This window comes from Asparagus officinalis, chromosome 5 (genome assembly GCF_001876935.1).
Source record: "Asparagus officinalis chromosome 5, Aspof.V1, whole genome shotgun sequence".
Taxonomy (NCBI): domain Eukaryota; kingdom Viridiplantae; phylum Streptophyta; class Magnoliopsida; order Asparagales; family Asparagaceae; genus Asparagus; species Asparagus officinalis.
In genome coordinates this window covers 74,289,196-74,306,133 of record NC_033798.1, presented here as the reverse complement: position 1 = coordinate 74,306,133, position 16,938 = coordinate 74,289,196, and the positions used below count along the sequence as shown (strand labels likewise).

At 37.2% G+C, this 16,938-nt stretch overlaps 1 pseudogene; it reads right to left on the bottom strand.

The window, feature by feature from the left end:
• Positions 162–16,896, bottom strand: LOC109843915 (annotated as a pseudogene).

The window sequence follows — 16,938 nt, the reverse complement described above, 5'->3', positions numbered from 1 at the left end:
CTATGCAATGTTAAATGGAACATAAGAGCTAAAACAAAATAAACTTAACATGCTAATTACCCTCCCTATCCTGTCCATTCCAATCCAAAGATTAAAAAACATTGAACCGTTCAGAATTTTCCGTTTTCAGAGATCACAAACTTTTAGCACCCACGATAACATGTTCAAACTACATACATTTCTTCATGCAAGGATTAATCAAAGCCTGACCCAATCATTTATGTACAAATACATAAAATGATAATCGAAGCGTATATGAATGAGGATGCAATAATACATGATACAATTTTTTTCCTTTTTACACAGATTACAAAAGCATTTCTTTAAACTGTACTTCGTGATGCAGTTCTACATATCTCATCGACATGGGCTGAGGGTACATAGATCGCGTCCGTCAATGAGCTGTGGGTTCGACCATAGAATATATACACAAGAACCCCAATCACGAGCCATATTGAAACGCGCATCCAGGTACTAGCACTGTCAAAGTAAGAATATATACATGTCATTTAACTGGCTGAGAATATGAATATTATTCTTGTAGGGCATCTTGTTCTTTGCCTATAGATAATAAGAGAACTTTAAATGAACAACTGAATCAGATAGAGAAATTTAAACTGGTAACCTTATCTTCAAGGACCATTCAATTTTCTATAAGTGCAGTTGTTTAAAATCTGAAGTACAAAAATATCAAAGTAATGCTTCTATTATTTTCTAACTTTTATTAGGTATGCCAGGAAACAACCAATTATTACAGATTATTCAATAATTCACAAGTTTGTACAGCTAATTTGTGAGTGATGGGTAAGTGAAGCACTTGGGTATTTCACGCAAAAAATGATAAGTATATGAGTAAAATTACGTAAATAAACATGAAGCACATAGATTGCCAAGTACGAATATGATAGCTTCAACAGAGATGTATAAAAGAATATGAAAGAGATAATAACAATAACAGAGAGTAAAAATGTTACCCGAGATTTATAAGCAAGTAGGAATTAATGAGGATGCAGCAAACTGGCAGAAATGGAACAAAGGGGCAAATGAATCCTGGAAAAGAGCCAAATAAATAAATAAATAAAAATCAAATATTCATGTTCTACTCGTTCGTGCTAAATGAAAATAACTGATTGGAATACTGATATTGTACTTTACCTCCAGCATGTCCAAAACTGTGCCTTGCATCATCTTGGTCAGTGCATGATAAAACAAATAGACCACTCAGTAGGAGCAAGCCACCAACAGAGCAAGCAACATATTGGACGGGGCTAAATAAATTTTCGTAGTAAAAAAGGAAAGAGTCATTAGAAGTGTTTGTACGGTGTGACCACGGACATCTCAAACTTTACAAATCTCTTGAAATTTTGAGTAAAGGTGATAAAAGGGCTCACGAAGGTAAAAATGAGGCTGAAGCTGAAGAAGTGAGGATGAGAACGCCAATGCACACAAATACAATGCTCCATGATGCTTTCTTTCTTCTTTCTTGTTCATTTGCTTTATCTGCAATATAGAATTTAGCAAGTTCAAATGGGGCAAAAAAATTTTTTTTGAACAAATATAGTAATAAAGGGAAAATAGTAACAAAATTACGAGTTGCACAAGTTAAAGAACTAAATTGTCAAATTACATGAATATGGAAAAGTTTGGAGGCAAATAATGTAGAGGTAAACTTTATTAGGAAGAAGTGACAATTAATTTGAACTAGGTTGATGGTTATGGTTTATGCTCACATTAAATTACCAACTTCATGAAGACAACATTTAAATAATATTCTCTAATTAAATGTATGAAATTCACCATGACCCATTTGCTTATATCTATTTCATCTCACCCTGAACAACTTCCTTCCCAATAAGAGGACACACAGCCGATGGTTCCATATCAAGAACTTGCTTGCTATCTTCCTTGATTTCTACATCAATTTCTTGAGCACTATATCTTGAGGACACTGAGATAATTGATTCATGAAATGACGACGGCAGAGGAACTTCACTCGGAGGAACATATCTAAGTATCAATATAGAAATTGCAACCATAGTGAATGCAAGAAGTGTCCCAACGCTGACCTATGAAATGTAGCATATTTAAGTCATGAGTATTTTTTGTTAAATTTCAATCATTTTAAGGTTAAAAGCGGATATAGACCCCCTCTACTATCGCCCAATTACAGACAGCCTGTACTTCTATTGTTGCAGATAGACCTCCTGAGTGATTTATGCTTTTATCCACCAAGAGGTTGTCAAAGACAATTTCTTCTTAGGTGTATCTGCTTACCACAGTTGGGTGATAGTACAGGGTGGCTTATCTGCAATTAAGCAATCATTTTCATGACATGATATTTACACTTTGCTCAGTTGAAGCCTATAAAAGAATTATATCACAATGAGAACCAAAATTTTTAGGGTTAATTGCGGAAAGATCAGCTTTAGTCTTGCCCAATTGTGGAAACACCCACTATAGTTCTAATTGTGCTGATGGACCCCCTAAGTGAATCTTTTTTTATTCTTAAAAGAGCCAAAAGAAGTTTTATAGAGGTCGATAGACCCTTTGTAGTTTTATTAGTGCTTATCAACCCCCAGTTGCAATTTTCTTGACACTTAAAAGAGTCTAAAAAATTCACTAAAGGGGCCTGTCCACACTTTGTACAAAATACTACAGGACTGCACCAATAGAACTACAACGGTGTGTCTGCAATTGGGCGATACTACAGGGGGTCTATCCACAATTAACCCAAGTTTTTAATGAAGAGATAAATTATCCAATCATATAACTTACCATTCCAGCTAATTCTGAAACATCCATGAAGAAAGCTAGAATGGCTGCGCCAATACCTGTTAAGACAGTGCTCTTGACAGGTACTTGTGAATGGGAATTAATTTCTGAGAAAAAAGGCGGCAGTAATCCATCTCGAGACATCGCCATCAGTATTCTAGGCTGTTATAATACAAGACATAAATAAAACTTCATTTAATTTTAGAAGTTGCATTATCCTTGAGGAATATATCTGTGCGTACTTTGGTTGTTTTTTAAAATGTGTAAAATATGCTTCATATATTGAAATTTCAAATGTGAATGCAATTTATATCATAGACAAGGAGGTGTCTTCTTTAGGAAAAATATAAGCTAAACCAAACAATCACATATATGTTTCTGCACGTATGTTGCATATAGTTCTTAGATTTCACTGATTAGAAATCTAGCATATCTAAACATGAATAATCATGATACGTTACTATTATTTGCAGGTCAAATCGTAATGTGAAAAGATACATACGCTTCATTTTCTTTTTCTTTTGAGAGAAACTTATACTTAAATTCCTGACCTTCCATAAACATTTGTTATGTACTTTTTAAGGCTCTGAGATAGCCCAAGCCTCTTCTACTTCATTTTCCAAGATGAAAATATGAAATTTTCAACGCATAGGAGCATCACCCTACATTCTAAACTACAACAAAAGAAACTAAATTGCAACCAGCTCAATTATCCAAAATACCTGGGGGAGAATTGAACCCATCAAGGTGGAACAAAGAGCAAGAACAGCTCCAGTGGTTACTATATACCTAAAATTTTTAAGGAAAAAAATGGAATGAGATCATTGGACATAGAGAATGCTTTAAAATATACATTAAAGAACATGCAACTTACATTGCCCACTGCATCCCATTTCTGGAAAATGCAGTTGAAATTGGAGTATCTGGATCCATCGCAAAGTAGGGTACCAAGCCAACAATAACAACAGAAACCATCATGTACAAGAAGCAACATGTAGACAAAGCCAATCCGATACCCCATGGCAAATCACGTTGTGGGTTTTTTACCTGGTAAGGGTAGGAAAGTAAAATAAAATTTCAAAATTAGAATCACGAGTTTGAAAAGTTTGAAAATTAACTTCCTTCTTCCATATTTTTTTAGAGAGTCACAACCATAATCAGGCTGTATCGGAACTTCCAGACACAACAACCGGGTCATAGTTCAAAACGTTTTACCTTTATCGCCATCGATGAGATTTTCTAATAGTTCGGGACGTTTAGTATAATGTTGAGTATTCAGGGAGGTTTCTCTCAATTATAAAGTTCAGGGTATTTTGTTCAAGAACCCCAAAACTTCATGCAGGTTTTATGAATTTACTCATTCATAAATACTTCATATTCCATCTTCGTGAGCTATTTCTCAGTCCTATCCTTCTCTTTACCCTTGGCAGATATTTGAACAATTCCTTTTACTTGATTATACACATCTCCTTAAGTGCTCAGTTGGCTTTTAATAAAAAATCCTATATCTAATCTAGTGTATTCATTTCCCATTCTATTCTTCTTCTTAACACCACATGCAGTTAAATAGCATAAAGAAAATGTACCTCCTCTGCAGTGCTAGCGACTGAATCAAAGCCTATATATGCAAAGAAAACAGTTGCTGATCCAGCAAGCACGCCATTAATGCCATAAGGAAAGTATCTAGAACACAACAGAAAGATCAACTAAATTATTTTGATGAATTATTTTAGAAGTAACAATGAATATCACAAATCATAAATTTTGAAAAAAAGCTTCCTTTACCCACTAGAAACAGAATATCCAACCCAACCGGTTTGAAAGCCAAGATATCCACCAGCTATGATAACAAATAGCATGACAAAGACATTGGCAGTTGTGGTGATGGCTTGTACAAATGAACTCTGCCGAAGATATTTTTCAAACTTCAATAACGATAAACATTGAGTAAAATAGAAAAACTGCAGGAAATCAACAATACCTCTTTTATTCCCACACATAGAAGAGCAGTGACAACCAGGACAAGAATAGCAGCACACGGGTCAACCAGAACATCTAGGCCTGGAATTTCTACACGGGCTAGGAAAAAAGGCAAGCTACCTTGTCCCCCAAAGAGTAAGGCCTGAAAGTTAGCAACATCAAGTTGCATAAAATGAAACTCGTGTTAAATCATACTGCATTCAATCAGCTGAAGGAATTTTAAGATGCAGGATGCCCCAATACAAGTCGTACAATAAGTAAAGCCTAAACAGAAGACTAACGTGAAACATTCAAGTAAGCATTTTGACTGATACAATAGTTTGAGATTTTGACATCTATTTTCCATATGCAGAAAGTTCCACTAGTGCAAATGTTTCACAACAATATACTATATCATTATCAATTATTATATGAAAAACTTAGTTATATGACAAAATCATTGAGGTGGAGTATATGTTTAATGCCCAATAAGGCGGTTATAGATAAGAATTAGCAAATTTCAAGCTCAATCCTAGAGACTAAGATAAGATGAAAGCAACCACCATGTTAGGGCATATAAAGGAGCCCTCTAAAACGAAGTCCTGATATTTAACTTAGTTTGCTTTTAGGACATTTCCTCTTCTATCAGTAATGTCAATTACTGAAAGCATATAATATACTCAGAGAGAAACTCCCAGAAGAGAACTCCAATAACAATTGCAACACTACAGTAATTATCAGTGTTTTGATAACGGTCTGGAACTTCCTCTGTGATTCATTTCACTGGATGGAATTAGACCGATAGGAGAAAGCAGCTCACTCTCTTATACTACTAGCAAGAGCTGGAAGCATAATTTGCACAGACAGTCAGAATATCAGAATTAAGCAACAAAGCAGTACAGCTTCAAGAAAAAGAATCAATTGCTATACCAAGTTTGGAGAAATGCCTCTTGCCCAATGGTATATTCTAGGATCAGAGCCCAACCAATAATCCAAGCAACACTGGCCAAATATATATAACAAAAGCCAAAATAAATCCACTAGTTTCTTTTTTCTGCTTTTCACATTTTTTGGGATCGAAGCAATGAATTTATATCAGATGAATATAAGAAATATCAGTGATTAGATGGGTTAATTTCACTAAACCTCCCCTGAACTTTGGGGTGGGGGTTAACTCCCATGAACATATTTTATCTGACAAATCCTCCTAAACTTTGGAGTGTCCTCCTGAACTTTCAACAATATAAGAAACATCAGTGATTAGGGGGTTTGAGATAGAAAAGTTCAGGTTGGTTATGTGCGCAAAGCCCCAGAAAGTTCTAGGGGATTGTGAAATGAACCCTAATTAGATTGAGTTGAATATAATTGCAATTACCCTTCTCCAACACAAATGTAAGAATAATGATAGGCACTTCCTGCAGAAGGACAACGACTTGCAAGTTCAGCATAGCAGAATGCAGAAAGAGCTGCTGCTATTCCAGCTATCAAAAAGGAAACAGTTAGAGCAGGTCCTGAGTGCTCTCGTGCAACAGTTCCTACAAGAACATAGACCCCAGCACCAATGGTTGAGCCCACACCTGTCAATAATAAAATGGTATCAACTAAGAACTCTTGACAGAATTCATTGCCCAATCAAATCTCCAACTTCTTTCGGAAAATACTTGAATAATGTAAAGCACACAATCGAGGAGACCAAATACTATCTCAAAGGATGAAATTCATAAATTTTCACAATGAAATGCAAGTTCGGTAATGGGAAACTTAATAAGCAGTGTAGACAATAACCATCAAGCAACTAAGCATACAATCAAAGTGCATAACAATTTAATCAACCATTCCCTCAAACAGAAAAAACAATTTAATCAACCAAAAACTGACAAGAAAAATGTATCAACTGAGAACTCTGACAAAATTCATTGGCCAATCAAATTTCAAATTTCCTTCTGAAATACTAGAAAAAAAATTGGGTACATGTTGATGTAAAACAGTACAATTGTGTGGATCTGCTATTATAGCTACGTTACTACAAGTACAAAGGGACTAAATACTAAATCAAAGAATGCACTTCATTTATGTTCACAATGAAATGTGAATTCAGTAAAGATTAATCCATGGGGAAATTTTAGAGGAAGGGTAAGGTGCAACCATCAAGCAACTAAGTAGACAATCATAGTGCATAACAATTTAACAACCATTCCCTCCCCTAAAAAAAAGACGGCTGAATCTTAGCCTAGTGTGTAACAGTACATGGATTTTTATTAAGTTTTACTGCTTTGTCCAGAATAGGTATTAAACCTCCATCATTGATTACTGGTGTTTGTTTCCCATTTGGTATTTTTTCCCTGGATTTATGCCACTTAGAACCTGAATACTTGTTTTTGAGAAGTACAAGATTGAAAACTCTGCTGGAAACATGTTTTCTCATAAACTGGTAGAAAATAAAAAAGAAATTCGTATACAGAAAAAATCAAGATCCTAGGTGTCCAACTTAATTCAAGAGGGATGAAGGAAACTTAATAGAGATGGTGACCCTTACTCCTGAATCACAGTAAGAAGCTTTAATGATTGAATGCATAGACTTGTCATGTTCACTTATGGACTTTATAAAGCATACAAATCCAGATTATATTACAAAGACTTGTTAAATGGAGTAAATATCAATATGACAACAACAACTATCTACATGAATAACTACTAAATACTTGGTCTTAATACTTTGTTGCTTTAACATTCATTGAATTCCCAACGGATAAAGATCATGAAGAGTTCATATGGAGACTTGGACAATTCCTTTCGGCGGATAAGTGCATTTTAACCTATATAAGATAGCAAGAGTTGAAGAGATAAAGAAGCTTGTTGTAGAGCATACTCAGCTAATCCTAAAATTAAGGAGCTGATCCTTTTGAAGTAGGATGCCGTAGTCCTTTAATTTAGGAAAAATCTACAATAATCTGCTGAGCTCCCTAGAATAATGCTTGCTTCCGGATTTAAAGGAGACAAGTTTAAGAACATGAAAGTAGAATTCCTGTTGCTAAATTCTATAGATATATAATTTTTCCAATGTTGGTCTAAAGATTATATTTATCTTAGTTCTCAAAAATCATATTACAAAATTACGAAATAACCAACATAAATATGGTCTATCAAATAGTTAATGTTGTGTCAAGTGATTTGTTATAGCAATAATGAGCATTTAAGGCATAGTAGGGAAGCTTCATCAGTTATGATCTCAGAAGCGCAGCACCAAGTTATGATGGTTTGTGTGTTGTGCGCAGCGGAACTCAAGTTACACGAACAAGAACGAGGAAGATCACAACCAAACACAAGCACAAATCACAACCACAGCAAGACAACAGATTTTACGTGGTTCGACAAGTTGCCTACATCCACGGGGCAAGGAGGGGAGAGTTCTTACTATTAGAAATCAAGAGAATACAAATATGCTTACAAAACTCACAAATAAATCCTAGAACAAAGCTCTCTAGATCTCTCACAAATCCTCCCACAAAGGATGCACTATTCTCACTCAAAAGCTGCTCAAAAACGTACTTGCTTAACCCTAATTAATCATGTTTAGGGTTTTATAAAAACAGCAAACGAAACGGGTTGAAAATCCAAAGTCCAGCTCAGATACACGGTCGACCGTCGTGGTTGTCGCTGTCAACCGCCGCGGTCGTAGCGGTCGACCGCAAGGCAACGACAAAAACAAAAAATCCTACAGGGTTTGGTCGGTCGACTGCGTCAACCGTGACGGTCGACCGTCCCAACTCCAGAAACCTGCTGCTCTCCGTGCACGTTTTCGATCGACCGCAGCTGATTTCACAGTCGACCGACAATCTTCCAGCCTGTTTTTTCTGAGTTGTTTCTTCAACTGTTCGCCACTTCTACAAATCTCCACCTCGGTAAAGTTTCTTCCAAAACTGTGTCGACACCAAAGCATCCAAATGTCCAACTTGTTACGTCCAATACAAAGTGGAATCAACCCATGATAACGGACTCAATCCACAAGTCGGGAACTCAAATGAGAGCTCAAACAATCTCTCCTCCATCGAAATTAACAAATCCAACCGGCTGCATCGAAAAAACTGCCTACGTATCATCTTGTCTAAGGAATCAAGCCGAACGTAGTTCATCCAAATGGCCTCCAAAGACCCTCAACACTGAAGAATGTTCAATAGCTTCAAACAATGACCAAATTTCACACCTGAAATAACTTTAGTCAACATATCTGCAGGGTTGTTCTTCGTGTGGATTTTCTCCAATACGATGTCTCCATCATCTAAAACATCACGAACAAAGTAAAATCTGACATTAATATGCTTCGTGCGTGCATGATAAACCTGATTCTTCGCCAAATAGATAGCCGACATGCTATCACAATATACCCGAATGGTCTCCTGTATAATCCCCAAGTCCTCCAACAATCCATACAACCACAAAATCTCCTTCACAGCTTCAGTCACCGCCATATACTCCGCTTTTGTAGTAAAAAGAGCCATTGTAGACTGAAGTGTATATTTCCAACATACCGGTGCTCCTGGCAATGTAAATACATATCCTGAAGTAGACCGACGCTTATCAAGTTCCCCCGCATAATCTGAATCCACGTAGCCAATGCAATCCTGCTCATTTTTCTCATTCTTCTGAAAAATCAAACCAACATCCACGATGCCTTTAACATACCGTAGAATCCACTTCACAGCCTCCCAATGACCCTTCCCAGGGTTGTACATGTACCTCGATACCATGCTCACGACCTGTGATAAATCTGACCTCGTACACACCATCGCATACATCAAGCTACCCACTGCACTGGCATATGAAACTTTCGACATGTAATCTTTGTCCTCAACTAAAACATATGACATATTAGCTGAAAGCTTGAAGTGAGGAGCTAATGGAGTGCTAACTAATTTTACATTACCATCAAAGTTGAATTTCTTCAACATCTTCTGCAGATAACTCATCTGTGTAAGCTTCAATCTCCCTTTTATCCTGTCTCTCTCGATCTTCATACCCAATATCTTCTTAGCTTCCCAAGATCCTTCATCTCAAACTCGGACGACAGCTCCTCTTTTAACTTTCAAATAGCCAAAGAATTTCTATAAATAATAAGCATATCATCAACATATAATAACAAATATATGTACTCACCATCTTGTAGCTTGTGCATATAAACACACGGGTCATATGTGCTTCTCGTGTACCTCTGGCCAATCATGAACCTGTCGAATCTCTTATACCACTGTCGCACCGATTGCTTCAAACCATAAAGAGACTTCTTCAGCTTGCACATCAAATCTTCCTTTCATGTAGTTTTGAATTCCAATGGTTGTATCATGTAGATCTCCTCATCTAAATCCCCATGTAGAAAGGTTATCTTAATATCCATCAGGACCAAATCCAAATCCAGTTATGCCACCATTACCAATAAAATTCGAACCAATGAATACTTCACAATGGGTGAAAATACCTCGTTGTAATCAACGCCCTCAAGCTGTGCATATCCCTTGACAACCAATCTGACTTTGTACCGAATGTCTCCAATAGAAGATCCCTTTCTTCGCATAAACCCACTTGCAACCAATAGCTTTCTCTTCCTTAGGTAGCTTTGCAAGTTCCCAACTGTCGTTCTTCTGAAGAGAACGCATCTCCTCATCCATAGCTTCCCTCCACCTGCTAGACTCTGCCTCCCTGAATGTAGAAGTAATCATGTCATCAACGACCTTCACTGATAATGCATATGCGATCATGACATCATTATATCCACATGGCAGATGAATCATCCTTCTAGGTCTATTTGTTACAATGGACTCCTGAACATGACCCTACTTCTAAGTCTCATCATCCACTGTATCCTCCAAATACCCGGCTGTCATCCCATCTCCTCCTAGTGTCACCTCTGTAGGAGCCTCAATGGATACAATACTATCTGGAGCGGGTGGAGTCACATCATCCTCAACTTGCTACGATATCTCTCTAATCTGATCTTCCTCCACCTGCTGAGGAACTTAAGGCCTCATCATGTACGCCTTATCAAATGCGACATCTCTGCTAATGACTATCTTCTTGTTGAAAGACCCTAATGTCACTAGGAAAGAACCCTAGAGGGGGGGTGAATAGGGTTTATGCTAATCTAATCCGATTTTATGCCAATTAAAAACTTATTAACAAATATCCTAGCAAATTAGATATGCAACACTTAATATGCAAGGATATGAAACTAAGGGTGATATAAACACAGAGTAATATAAACAAGATAGTGGATAAAATAAACAAAGAGCAATTGACAATGACGATAAGAATGTAATGAACACTAAGCACAAATGAAACGTCAAAGCAAACTCAAACACAATCAAATGACCACAGAGTTCGGACATTCCGTCCTACGTCTCCGCTCCTTACTCCCAGGGAGAAATCCACTATCACAACGGGTTTTCTACGCTCATCCGAATAACGTTTACACCTCACACTCGGTTTTTTAGCTCACCGAAAACTTTACAATCAACACTCTTATAATCACACTCTACACCTTCTAAGTGTTGGTCTCTAGCCCGTGTCTCCCTCAAGTACTCGGATTTACAACCCTCCCTAGGCTTTACTACAGACATCACTCTTCTTGGGACGACCCCGTCTCTCACCACACTCCTCTCGCTGTACAAGTGTATTACAAAGTGTATCCTCACAATGAAAGCACAAATACAATAATTTGTTCTCTAATATGGATGAGAACACAAATAAGCTCATTCTCAAGACATAACTCCACAACCCAAACATACTATGTATGAAAATACTAAAGCTCAATGGTTGTGTGTGTAAGCAATGAGTAAAACAAATCTAAACTCAATATAAATCTAGCTTTAATAAAAATAATTAATAAACAAATAAATATAAAGCTAGAAAGAGTTTAGGGAAACTTCTCTATAGATCAAGAGTGAGAGAGAGAATGGAATGAAGCTCAAACATCAAAGATGATCTTCTCTTTCTCTTGTGAAAATTTCTTCACAAACTTGTAAATACACTAAATAAACTTTAAACAGATTTTTAAACACACTTAAAACTCTTTTTAAAACTCTCTTGTTAGGTGGAATGATAAATGCAATGGGGTATATATAGGATAGAAGAAAACAACCCAAGAAAACTCCTAAAACCCATAAAACAACAAAACAAAAAACTAATCGTTACTGTGCAACGGCTACTCCGGCGCTCGATCGCAAAAACACGGCTGGTCGACTGCGAACAGCTGGTCGATCGCGAACGGCTAAAAACAGAACTGGATCTCTGGACAATTGGCGGTCGACCGTCGTGACCACTTCGGTCGACCGCGAACAAATATATCAGATACCCAGGTTTGAAAATAATTTTCTGACTTTTAAACTTGATTTAAAAATAGTAAGCAAATTCAGAAAAATGTAAAGCTTTGAAAAATGATTGTAAACATGAAAATAAACATGTTACAAAAACTAGTTTTCAAAAAGCACTCCCCATTGAGAAATCTCATCATTTTTTAAAATAGTTCAAAACATGAAAATGAACATACTTGAAATTTGATGTTTTGACTAAACCATGTTTTGAAACTTTATAAAATGATTATACAGACTTGATAAAAGATATAAACTATTGTTGTTAAGTCTATAAACCAAAACACAATATTTTATCAAAATACACATGTTGTGCAATAAAACATGATTTCATTGAATTAAGAAAAACTTAATATTGATAAAATCATATGTAAGCATGTGTAAACATGAAACAAAAAAATATTTTTCAATTATATTCAATTGTTTCATATTTAAACTTGAAAGCTATAAAATCAAAATGTGTATGTGTGTATATGATTGAGCTTAAAGTATTGAATACACATAATATAACACCTAAACTATTTACCCAAGCTAACTTGATCTTCAATTGAGCTTGTCTTGGTAAACTTTACGGATGAAGCTTGAACTTGGATATTTGACTTGAATAGTGCATAGCTTCACTCCGATATTCCGCCAACCTCCTTTTGATGTTATCGTGTAGGCTGAATCCATCCAACCTTCAACGGATATGATCGTGAATGTTCGATTCCATCCATCCTCCAACTCATTGTTTGCCTAGAATAAATAAGAAAACACAAACACTAGACAAACAATATTAGTTATAAATTATTTGTTAAAACATCATCAAAATAAGAAGGCCAACACTTATCCTGTGGATCCCATAACTTAAAGCATTTAACACCTTCTCTAAATCCCACAAAGTATGCTTTCCTCGTCCTCGGATTCAATTTACAATCACTGACATGATAATAAGGAGGACACCCAAATATCCGAAACGACTCATAGTCACTAACCACTGAACTAACCAACGCTCCATAGGAGTCTTCCCCTGTATCGCAGTGCACGACAACCTATTAACGAGATGGTTCGCATAAACTAACGTTTCGGCCTAAAAGAATCTAAGCAATCCACTCTGTATCATCATACATCGCACCTTCTCCAGTAAGGTACAATTCAATCTCTCAGCCACCGCGTTTTGTTACGGTGTCTCTCGAACTGTGAAGTGTTGTCTAATATCGTGATCCCAATAAAACTACATAAATGGATCACTCTTGTACTCTCCATCGTTATCTGAACGAAGAGTCTTCACCTTTCTACCTGTCTGCAGCTTCACTTTCTTCTTCCACTCCACAAAAATATTCAGGACCTCATGTTTATGCTTCATAGGGTATATCCAATTCCTCCTTGAATAGTCATTAATGAAAGTGACAAAATAGTTAGCCCCACTAAGTGATGTGTGCTTGGAAGGACCCCAAACATCTGTGTGAATATAATCTAATATACACTGGGTGTTGTGAATAACGGTGTCGAACTTTACTCTAGTTTTCTTTCAAAGTATATAATGCTCACGCAGCTCCATCTTACAGGTCTTAGCACCTTTTAATAGCCCATGTTTTGCCAATGACTGCAGGGACTTATTACCTGTGTGTCTTAGTCTTATGGCCATAAAGTGATATTGTCCTTCTCTGTAGTGATAGAAGCTACCAAACCCTCTGTAACTGTCTTGCCCTTCAAGTAGTATAGATTATTTTCCCTGACATCTCGCATCACCATCATAAAACCCTTCGTGATCTTCACAGTAGCATCCTCTATGGTCACCCGATAACATGTTGTCTTCAAAGTACCAAGAGAAATGATGTTCTTCGTTAACTGTAGCAAGAACCTCACTTCTTTCAACTCCCTAACCACACTGTTATGCATCTTAATCCGAACTAAACTAATATCACCAATAGGACATATGTGATCATTACCCATAAGCACGACATCTCCTCTTTCCAGCTTCTCAAAGCTGGAGAACCAATCCCTCTTCGGGTAAATATGATATGTGGCTCCCGAATCCAACATCCACTCCGTAGAGTGGGCATAACAAACCGACGGTAGTGCAGGACACGAATAACCTGAAGAATCTAACTCTGAGTGTTCATCAACAGCTTTTACAACATTTACTTCTGAAGCTTGTACAGCTTTTCTCTTATTCTTTCCGGTTTTTTCCTTTAACTTTGGACAGTCAATCTTCCAATGTCCCTTTTCTTTACAAAAACGATATTGATTCCTACCAATACTCTTATGGACACCTCTATTCTTCGATTTTGAGCTGTTGAATTGGTAATGGTTTGGATCACGACCTCGTACTGCTAATACATCTCTGGATGCCTTCTCGGAGGGTTCGTCATCACTCTTCTTCAACTCATAATTCACCAATGCTGAGGTCACCTCCTTATAGCTAACAGTAGATCTTCCATTGATCATAATGAGAACGAACGTACCATAATCATCCTCGAATAATGAATACAAAAATAGTATCGCCTTGTCTTCATCCTCAACCATGATGTCCACATTGATCATATCTGAAAGTAGCTTCATGAAGTTGTTTATATGCTCCTTAATGAAAACTCTCCTCTTCATCTTGAACTCTTAAAACATCTTTTTTAAGTGAAGTCGATTCTCAATCCTCTTCGTAAGATACTTCTAATTAAGCGTTTCCCACAATCTCTTCACCGACGTCTCGTTCATCACATCATAAATAAGATCCGACGTCAAGCATGACCGAATAACTCCACAAGTCTTACTGTTTATTTTCTTTCAAACCTTATCCTTCATATCAGCGGGTTTCTCTTGTAACTTAAGAGTCTCCTCCAAATTCTGTGCATCCAGCGCATCCATCACCTAATATTTCCACAAACCGAAATTGATCTTGTCGTCAAACTTCGGAACATCAATCTTCGTATTATTGATGCTCAGACTCTGTATCGCCTTTGTAAGAGACGAACCTGATGTGCTTGCTTCCCCCATGTTGTCGATCTAACTCTCCAAATAGGAATCCTTCAGTGAGTCCTTCAAACAAGCCTCAAGCCAAACCTGATGCTCTGATATCACTTGTTGCGCGCAACGGAACTCAAGTCACACGAACAAGAATGAGGAAGATCACAATCAAACACAAGCACAAATCATAATCACAGCAAGACAATGGATTTTACATGGTTCGGCAAGTTGCCTACGTCCACGGGGCAAAAAAAGGGGAGTTCTTACTATTAAAAATCAAGAGAATACAAATAGGGTTACAAAACTCACTAATAAACCCTAGAACAAAGCTCTCTAGATCTCTCACAAATCCTCTCACAAAGAATGCACTATTCTCATTCAAAAGCTGCTCAAAAACGTCCTTACTTAACCCTTATTAATCATGTTTAGGATTTTATACAAACAACAAACGAAACGGGTTGAAAACCCAAAGTCCAACTCAGACCCGCTACGTGGTTGACCGCCACGGTCGACGCGGTCAACCGTCACGGTCGTCGCGGTCGATTGCAAGGCAACGATAGAAACAAAAAATCCTACAGGGTTTGGCCGATCGACCGCGTCGACCGCGGCGGTCGACCGTCCCAACTCCAGAAACCTGCTGCTCTCCGTGCACGTTTCCGGTTTACCGCACCTGTTCTCGTGGTCGACCGGCAATCTTCCAGCCTGTTTTTTCTGAGGTGTTTCTTCAACTGTTCACCACTTCTACATCATGTGTTATTATGTGGTGTTGGTGATGATCAACAAACTAGTGTATAACAGAGGAGTTTCATAAACAAAGGTCTAATATTTCAGCAATTGACAACGACATAGTATATCAATCATGTAACAACAGTTAACTCTATAAACAAGAGGAGGAATGATAAAGCAGAGATACGCAGTCTTCTTAGCTCAAATTCAATAGAAATCATAACTTTTCTTTTTTTTTTCTTTTTTTTTTCTTTTTTCTATTTTTCAGTTATAGTTGCTTTGTTGTTGTCAGTGAGGACGCCGTGGTGGCTGCAATACTGTGAAATCATCTAGCACCATCTTTCAAAGGGAAAGAAGACTTGTATCTTAAAATCTGAGTACAAACTCAAAACTACCCAAAGCAAAAACAGTTATTAAAGAGGCAGAAGGTTCAGTCAATAGTACAAGGGGACCAAGTAAAGCAATGCTATCTAATGTCAGTTTCTTTTCAAGACCAATCAAATTCAAAGAACCAAGTATCAACTTTAGTCCAGAATTTCATAGCACCAACAGACTTCACAACAATATCAAAAGGCAAAACAGGGGAAGGAAAATAAGAGAAGACATATAATCTTTTTTTTTAATTTAATACCAATAGCAATAAGCTGAAGAACAGATAATTCCTTGGCAAGTTGCTGATGGCCCCTCTCTGAATAAGCTCTATCGGAATCAACCTGTTTTTTCCTCATCAAGCTCTGAATCCCCCATCCTCTCATCTTACTACTATTTCCCTCCTCCAATCTCATCAAGGCTCCCTCAATCAAAAAAGATTCAATCTTTTTCGCACCCAAAGATTGAACAAAGGAAACCCAACTCAAATTGTACCTCCTCCTCTCTCTCCCCCCCTTCAAAACTCAAACAAGCTAAAGACTTTTTTACGCTCAATTCTCTCCCTGGCACTCTACTCAGCTAGATGATTGATTCCTTCCTCTTTTCACAGTGAAAGCGCTTCCAGAACTCGACGAGGTGAGATTTTTATGCGCCCCTTGAATCAAACAATAAATTTAGACAAGACCCAGACAGACATTTTTCTCATAAATTTGATCTCGTCATCATCAGTATTAAAAGTCTGACGTGCAAGAGAGGAGCTCTAAATCTAAGTCGCTGCCCGTTGACCTCCTCATTTGCCGCGAAGTTT